Genomic DNA, 9027 nt, shown 5'->3' on the forward strand with positions numbered 1-9027 from the left:
CTGGATGATTTGTGGGTGTATATTTGTCAAAATAAGTTCTTAGAGTGCTGTTTTTAAAATAATGTTTGAATAAATAAAAAAATCTGCAAAGTGTAGCATGTAGTTATATTTGGCCCCTATTAGTTTGATACCCCAGGTGTAGTTTTAGTATAAATCCAGCTGTTCTGTGAAGGCCTCATAGGTTTATTTAGAGAACATTACTGAACAAACAGCATCATGAAGGTACACACATTGCAGACAGGTCAGAAATGAAGGTGTGGAGAAATTTGAACTATGGTTAGGTTCTAAAACAATATCCTAAGCTTTATTTAATCAGTCATCCAAAAATGGAAAGAGTATGGCACAACTGCAAACCGACCGAAACATGGTGGTCCACTAAACTGACTGGCAAGGAGCCCATTAATCCAAGAAGCAGTCAACATGTATGAATACTTTTGCAAGGCACTGTAAAATTTTTTGATCCTGCTAGAATTCTCTCCATCTCCGATCTATTTTCTCCCATTCTTTCCATCACTCGCCTACTTGGACTGTCTGTCAATAGCCGACAAACAAATAAATAAAAAAATTAGACATCAAGCCATTTTTAAGTTCAAATGGAACATGTTGCCACTCTGCCTGCATAGGGCTCGAACAGCTTGGAGATTACTTAAAGGAAGTGCTGACTACTGTTTGTTGCTTGACATCTTGAGAACAGATCACTGTGTTCCCCTAAAGTGCTCTTTATTCAGCTTTAGCTGCAGGGGGTAGTTGATAGCTGGAGGTTCCCATCAAGCATTCGGTTTACAAAAAGATTAGTTATTATTGCAGTTTTATTGGTATTTTGGTATGTTTAATGCAATATTTAAGGTGTAATAAGATTTGTTTAATCATGCAGAACTGAATGAAACAATAACAGCACAGCTAATAGATTATGAATTACTACAAATAACTTTCTGATGCATCTTTCATGCTCCAGTGTTGGGTGATTTATTAGAATGGTTCAGATGAGTGTTAAATAGCTCACATATCATTTAAACATGAGACTTTGTCTGTAGTACCCTGGGCTCAGCTTCATGTTGTCCTGGTTGCTCAGGAGGGCACTAAAGCAGACTGCAACTGACTATTTTCTTTTTTTATGGCTCAATATCAGTGAACCCTGGAACAGTCTAAAAGACATGGGTGCAATAAATATAGAGCTGAACATGAGTTTATGATAGTTAGTTGTTAAAGTGTAAAACAAAGAATAGGAAAATCATCCGAACGGCTTTAGTTGTTCTTTTTTGTGATTTCTTCTTTTCCTTTTTCATGATCAATCTTATCAAAAAGTACATATATACAGTGGCTTGCAAACGTGTTCACACCCTTTAAATGTTTTACCATATAGTCTTTACTAACTTTGGACCTGGAGCTAATATAAGAGCCACACTTTCAGTACTTTTCAAAAGTATTCAGCATATTAAACAGTTTTACATTTTGTCACGTTACAATCACCAACTAAAACATTTTATTGGAATTTTCAGTGATAGATCAAGAGTTCTAAGTTCAGAAGCACCACCTTCTTTTGGGGTATGTTTCTGACCCTGTTACTCTTCAGCAGGGCCAGATTGGATGAGCTGGAGAGCATTTGTGAACATGAATAGTTAAGTCTTGCCAGATTTTCTCAATTTAATTTTGGTCTGGACCATTCTAACATATGAAAGTGCTTTTATCTAAACCATTACATTGAAGCTCTAACTGTATACAGTATTAAGGATCATCAGAATCAGAAAAGCTTTTTTACCAAGTACGTTTTTGGACATACAAGGAATTTGTTTTGGCGTTTTGAGCTACTGCAAGGTGAAGCTCCACCCAAGTCTCAAGATTTTTGCAGCCTCTAACAGTTTTTCTTCCAAGAATGTTCTGAGTTTAACTCTTTCCATCTTCCCATGAATTTTGTCCAGCTTCTTTCTCCCCACTAAAGAATAGCATCCCCACAGCATGATGCTTCCACCACCATGACTTATAATAGGGATTAGCTTTCAGGGTGTAGTGTTAGCTTTTGCCCACACAAGGTTTTGCATGAGATTCAAAAGGTTAAATTTAGGTTCAATGTGGAATGCCCAACTAAAAATAGTCCTGTCAACAGATTCTCCCTCCTGAGCTCTTTATCTCCTTCAACGTTACCATTGGTGCCTCATGGCTTCTTCACTGAATAATGCTCATCTTTCACAGCTTGTCAGTATACAGTGCTCATAGTATTTCTGAATTTGTACAATTTTCTTATAGGCTCATTGCGTGTAGTTAAGTTGGCTGAATACAAATGCAAGCCACATTTCTCAGATTTATTTAGATTATGCACTACTTTGTGTTGATGTATCACATTTCGTATTAAATTTTGCTGTGACAAAATGTAAAAAAAAAAAACATCAAGTAAAATAGTTTTAGATTTTTACAAGGAACTTTGATATTTATTGAAAGTATTTTCCATAAGGATGAATTGTGTATGGGTGAGCAACATTCATGTTGTGAAACCAAATTTATGCTGAAGTCCAGCAGAGTTTTGCAAGTCTCAAAGGGAATGTGTATCACTTCCAGTCATTCGTAATCAGGGACATGCTGAAGCATGCAGATGTTCACTGGAAGACTCACAGCTGTATTTCATGCATATTACTCATATCACATCAAAATAACCGAAAGCTTGGTGGACAGTTTTATTTGCTTCCTCCTTAAATCAGTAATAAAACATGTTTGTTTGCATCATACATATCAATAGCAGAAGTCATTTATGGACATGCTTTTTTTTTCTCCATCTATTTTATGCAACAGATGAATTTTTAGTCAACAGCAGTCAATTATATAACTTCAGCTATGATAAAACAAACATGAACTGATTTCAGCACATCATTTTATGTATGTGTAAGTCTGCATGTAGATAGACAAGAGGTAGAGTGAGGGGTTGGTCGGGCACTACTTGAGCTATAAAAAGAAAAGAAAAGGAAGAACACGTTGAACTCTCCCCATGAGTTACTAAACATGAAGAATCTAAAGAATTTCCTGCACATTTCCAGGGCTTCTCCTCTGTCTGACTGAAAAAATAACAGTTTCCCCGAAAAGAGGCTAAAACATTGCCTCACTGGTCTTTAAGTGTGATGGAAACCCCTATTCTCTTTCTGTACCCCTTGTTCTTTCCATGGTCTGGCAAATCGGAGGTTCCGCTCCACTGATGGTGTTATAGGCGTTGATGTCATGTCTGAGTATTTATGGTAAAGCTGAAGCTATGTCTGTAGAGACCAAATGGGTTCTCTTTGTTGTTTTTTCCAACATGTCTTGAACAGAGGAGTGCAGTACAGTCAAAAAGTACGTCCCTGATTAAAATAAATGAGAAATTCAGTGAGTAAAGAACATTTTTTTAATTAAACTGAAGCTCCTTAAGAAGGCATATTTTGTATTATAATTTATCAATAAAGCTCTCAACTTAAGGTGCTCAGTTCTCATGAGATGAAGGATAATGTGATGTGCCAAACACAAATGTAACAGCAGATGCTTTATTTTGCTATGTGAAAAAATCTGAATTTGGGAGACACCACAATTATATCAACTTAGCTTGTGTGTACAGCCTAATTAATTTGTTGCATGTGCACCTAATTTAATGCATCCTAAAGTTGCTACTGTATGTACAGAGATTTAGGTAATGTGAGTTACATGGAAATCAGTCAAGGTAATCTGACTTTAATGTTTGCCTGCATTTGCCACATTACTTGCTGTTGGGTTTTATAAGGTTGTCAAGCTCCAGAGTGACAAATAACATCTGAGTTTTTGATCATCCCCTCCAAAATATTGCATGTTTCTGTTTTCTCTCTATGTTGCAATTTTTAATAACCCTTTTATTGCCTCCAGGACTAAATATGGGCCACAACAGTCTGATAATATATTAAACAGATGATTCTAGACATAAAATGAAAAAAGAAACCTGCAGGGGCTTTCAGGAATAGCAAAGGATGTGTAATGTTCCAAATCAGCAGACGGGTCAAAGCTCCTTTCTTCTGACTGCTCTGAAGGCCAATGGAGAAGAAATCATTGTATCCAGTAAAACCTTTTTTTTTTTTTTTTTTTGCCTCTTTCCTATGGCTTGGCTCCACTTAAATAACTGGCTTCTCTCAACCTTTGGCTCAGGGCCTTTACAGATCACATCTTGGTCAACATGTGTTTGAACAACTTTTTGGGGTATATATTTAAGAAAAACACACAAATACTGTATGTGTTTTTATCCTACATTAAGTACTACACAAAACACCTACACCTTATGCAAAGTTCATTCAACTTAAGTAATATACAGTTTTAGAGTGTGCTGGAGAGTCACCCAGCTTTATGAAATTGAGAAATGTACGCCATGGTGAGTAATCCTCCACAGAGGACTTATTTGGTTTCTGCATCTCTGTATCATATCAGCTCGATTCTGTAAGCTTTGGTTAAACCAGAACAAAAAATGTTTTTTTGTATGTTGCACACCTACACTTAAAAGAATAGCGTGTAATGCATCATGTCATGAAAAAGTGCCATGTTATGATCAGTTCATTGCCTATGTTTGAAGTACCTTTGACAGCATAAAGTAGAAAAAAACACTATAAGGTTTTTAGGTATTTTATTGCCAGGCTTCATGTTTAGTTTTCTTCTGTTGCTTTTAGATGATTCTGTTTTATTGTACTTTTATTCTCTGTCTTTGGCTTTAATTGTTCAGCAGTTTAGTAACAACCTGTTGTTTTTAAATGTACTTTATTAAAGAAAATTGACTTGACTTGATAAAAACTGCAATGAAAAGGAATAAATCTTCCTTGCTGATCTAACAGTCAGCTCCGAAGGTTCAAATTGACCAGATCGGTACCATAAGCTATGTTACGGTGCAGTTTGTTTAATGAATGTACCTTGAAGCACCCGAAAAGTACGCTAAAAGCACTAGGAAAGTATCAGGCTACCCACTCACTTTAAAATCCTGCCCAGTCCCAGAAAATTACCTGTAAGTTAAGCTATATAAAGGAACCCAGTTACCAGTCACCTCATAATACAGTCTGGTGCCTGAGAGTAACCAGTAAATTCCAGGGAGAAACACAGTTAACACTCATCTCATATTGCTGCCCAATTCTACAAAGTAACCAATTAAGTTAAATAAATGTACCTTAAAAGCACCAGGCCATCAAGTCACCTCAAAATACTTCTGAGTTTGTGAAAGTAACAAGTGCGTTCCAGGAAAGCCCCAGTTATATTAAAGTACCAAATTTCAAATAGTACCCTAAAGCAGTGGTTTTCAAAGTGGGGGAGGTTGCCAGGGGGCGCTTGGGGGGCCTCAGAAAGGTTGGGGATGATAAAAAAAAAACAAAAAAAACACTTCTTATTCTCAACAGTTTGCTGAATGTTACATTAAATAAATGTATTGATTATTGAAAAGTTAATAAAAGACATTTTAAAAAGTTGATGTTTCTGTGGGTTTTGCAAAAGAGGTGTACCCGCCCAGAAGCTGTTTGGGGGGCCATGGCATGGAGAATTTTGGGAACCCCTGCCCTAAAGTATCAGGTTACCAAGACACCTCATAATGATGAATAATTCTTAAAAGTAGCTAACAAGCTCCAGAAAAGTACCTGGCTCCAGGAAGCAGTTACAGTCACTTCATGGTTCAGCCCCGTTCCAGAGGGCTGAATCATGAAGTGACTGTAACTGTAACTGTAAGTTCCAGTATGGGGGGTATTTTTTTCAATGCTATAGAAACATCACTGATACCAAAAGTAAGGGGATATCAGGATGACTCAAGATAATCAACACAATGAAAAAGGATTTGTGTCAAATAAAACTCAAGACATCACTTGCTGAACTGGACAGGTGACTGGAAATATTCCCTTCTTAACACATTCACGACAATCTACAGGGGTTGGACAATGAAACTGAAACACCTGGTTTTAGACCACAATAATTTATTAGTATGGTGTAGGGCCTCCTTTTGCGGCCAATACAGCGTCAATTCGTCTTGGGAATGACATATAGAAGTCCTGCACAGTGGTCAGAGAGATTGTAAGCCATTCTTCTTGCATGATAGTGGCCAGGTCACTACGTGATACTGGTGGAGGAAAACATTTCCTGACTCGCTCCTCCAAAACACCCCAAAGTGGCTCAATAATATTTAGATCTGGTGACTGTGCAGGCCATGGGAGATGTTCAACTTCACTTTCATGTTCATCAAACCAATCTTTCACCAGTCTTGCTGTGTGTATTGGTGCATTGTCATCCTGATACACGGCACCGCCTTCAGGATACAATGTTTGAACCATTGGATGCACATGGTCCTCAAGAATGGTTCGGTAGTCCTTGGCAGTGACTCGCCCATCTAGCACAAGTATTGGGCCAAGGGAATGCCATGATATGGCAGTCCAAACCATCACTGATCCATCCCCATGCTTCACTCTGGGCATGCAACAGTCTGGGTGGTACGCTTCTTTGGGGCTTCTCCACACCGTAACTCTCCCGGATGTGGGGAAAACAGTAAAGGTGGACTCATCAGAGAACAATACATGTTTCACATTGTCCACAGCCCAAGATTTGCGCTCCTTGCACCATTGAAACCGACGTTTGGCATTGGCATGAGTGACCAAAGGTTTGGCTATAGCAGCCCGGCCGTGTATATTGACCCTGTGGAGCTCCCGATGGACAGTTCTGGTGGAAACAGGAGAGTTGAGATGCACATTTAATTCTGCCGTGATTTGGACAGCCGTGGTTTTATGTTTTTTGGATACAATCTGGGTTAGCACCCGAACATCCCTTTCAGACAGCTTCCTCTTGCGTCCACAGTTAATCCTGTTGGTTGTGGTTCGTCCTTCTTGGTGGTATGCTGACATTACCCTGGATACCGTGGCTCTTGATACATCACAAAGACTTGCTGTCTTGGTCACAGATGCACCAGCAAGACGTGCACCAACAATTTGTCCTCTTTTGAACTCTGGTATGTCACCCATAATGATGTGTGCATTTAAATATTTTGAGCAAATCCGAACCTTCACACTCTGCTCTTACTGGTGCAATGTGCAATCAATGAAGACTGGCTACCAGGCTGGTCCAATTTAGCCATGAAACCTCCCACACTAAAATGACAGGTGTTTCAGTTTCATTGTCCAAACCCTGTAGAGGTATATAGTTCCTGTCTTTGTAAAGCTGAAGAAAACAATAAAGGTTACAGTTAGGTTGGGCCCAAAATGATTTTTTCATTTCCTGAAAAAAGTCAAAGGTTTGTGATCAATGAAACTTTGAATGAGATGTGTCGTAGCCCACTTCCTCTAAAAGAGTCAACCTCAAATGTACAAAATAACTCTTGCCCTCTACCTCCTCCACTTCCCTCATTTTGTTTGAAATGCTACTGGAGGTCCCCGCGCAGCTGTGTCTATAATGTGCTGTGTAAGGAAAAGTAGAGAAACAGAAGCAAAGTGTTTTACCTCCATCAAGTTGCAGATGCCAGAGTCTTGTGACTGACACTTTCCGGTGGTGCTCCCATTGGGAGGCATTATACAGCGGTTGCCTGCTGGGCCGTGGCAATAAGCACCAGCATATAGTGGAACCACTTGTGATAAATGTTTTCCAGACTTTATCAACAGTTGAACACACACACAAAATAAAGTTGCTGGAAGGGCTAAAAACCTCTAAAGAAAGAATAAACTACTAACCACAGAAGATATTGTATGTTGGAACAGCATTGATTGAGAGTAAATTCAATACAACATCATACAAAACTGACACAGTTCTGGGTCCTAATTCTCCCTGGAGACTAATTAAACATACAAAAAGGCAACAGATAAGAGAGAAATATTATGTTAATTTCAGTAAATCAAAAATTTTAAATCCTTCTGTTTCTTGACACAAATTTCCACTGACCACACTATGCAGAAAGTAAACGTATCATAACGAATTAGCTCATTACGATAGCAGTCCCACTAATGACAACAGAACCCAATTAGTGTCCATAAATCACTATAATCTCATTACAGCTATAATAACTCAGTACACTGTGCTCTCTTGGCTGATGTATTGTAGACAAGCTGTAATTAAAACTGACCACTAAAAACCATTATGGAAACTAAATAATAGTCTACTCCAGCTACAACCATCAACACATTTACTTTGAGCAGGAAATGTCCATCAAAGAAAAGTAAGCCCTGACTGCTTTCAGGAACATGTGGTTAAAAACTAGCTGAAGGACATTTTCAGCCACTCATCTAGGAGACATTAACCAGAATAAATTGGACTCTATTTCTAACTGTACATCCATCTTCATAGGCCTTGTGATAGTTAATATTTCACTAAAGTCTATTTTAATAGGGAACTCAAAGGTCTGTCTGCAAGGACTGCTACTTTTATTTCCTGCTGCTTTCATTATAAGAATTTGACAGTTGAAAACTTGATCCTGTTTTTAAAAATGTGCAGTATTAAATTTAGTGACTTCCAGGACAAGCTGCAGCTAATATTACACATTACACTGCATTTCATCTCCAAAAATAACCTACCTCCGACCCATTTAAAAATGTCTAGTTCTGTAGAATGTGCAGACACTTTAGTCCAGATTTATTTGAAGTTGCTGTTCTTAGAGACCAGACGAGATTTTCTACTAAAGTGTTTTCCTTGCACCTTGTTACTCTTGAGGCTTTCCACCATTATTTGAAAGGATGATACAACAAACAACTTAGTGAATTTTAAAAATAACTCTTGGGTAAACAGGTTTTAGATTTTCTGTAACCCAAACAGGATCAAAATTATAAACACATGCCCATATACACACACACATGCACTCCCATTAGTAGTTGGTTAAATGTCTTTTAGCAAGTTGAAGAGAAATCACATATTTTGTGACAAGGTTCTGGCATAATTATGTTTAGATATGCGACCACTTTCCTTTAGAGAAATGGTGTAAACTCATTTAGATTTGTTGGTTTTCTGGGAAGGAGTCTACTTATAGTCTTTATAGTTCTTAGGTCCAAGCCATTTCAGCAGAGTTAGCCTATGTTATATATTCCTAAACCAACTTTGATGTGTGTTTGG

The sequence above is a fragment of the Girardinichthys multiradiatus genome, chromosome 19, assembly GCF_021462225.1.
Source record: "Girardinichthys multiradiatus isolate DD_20200921_A chromosome 19, DD_fGirMul_XY1, whole genome shotgun sequence".
Taxonomy (NCBI): domain Eukaryota; kingdom Metazoa; phylum Chordata; class Actinopteri; order Cyprinodontiformes; family Goodeidae; genus Girardinichthys; species Girardinichthys multiradiatus.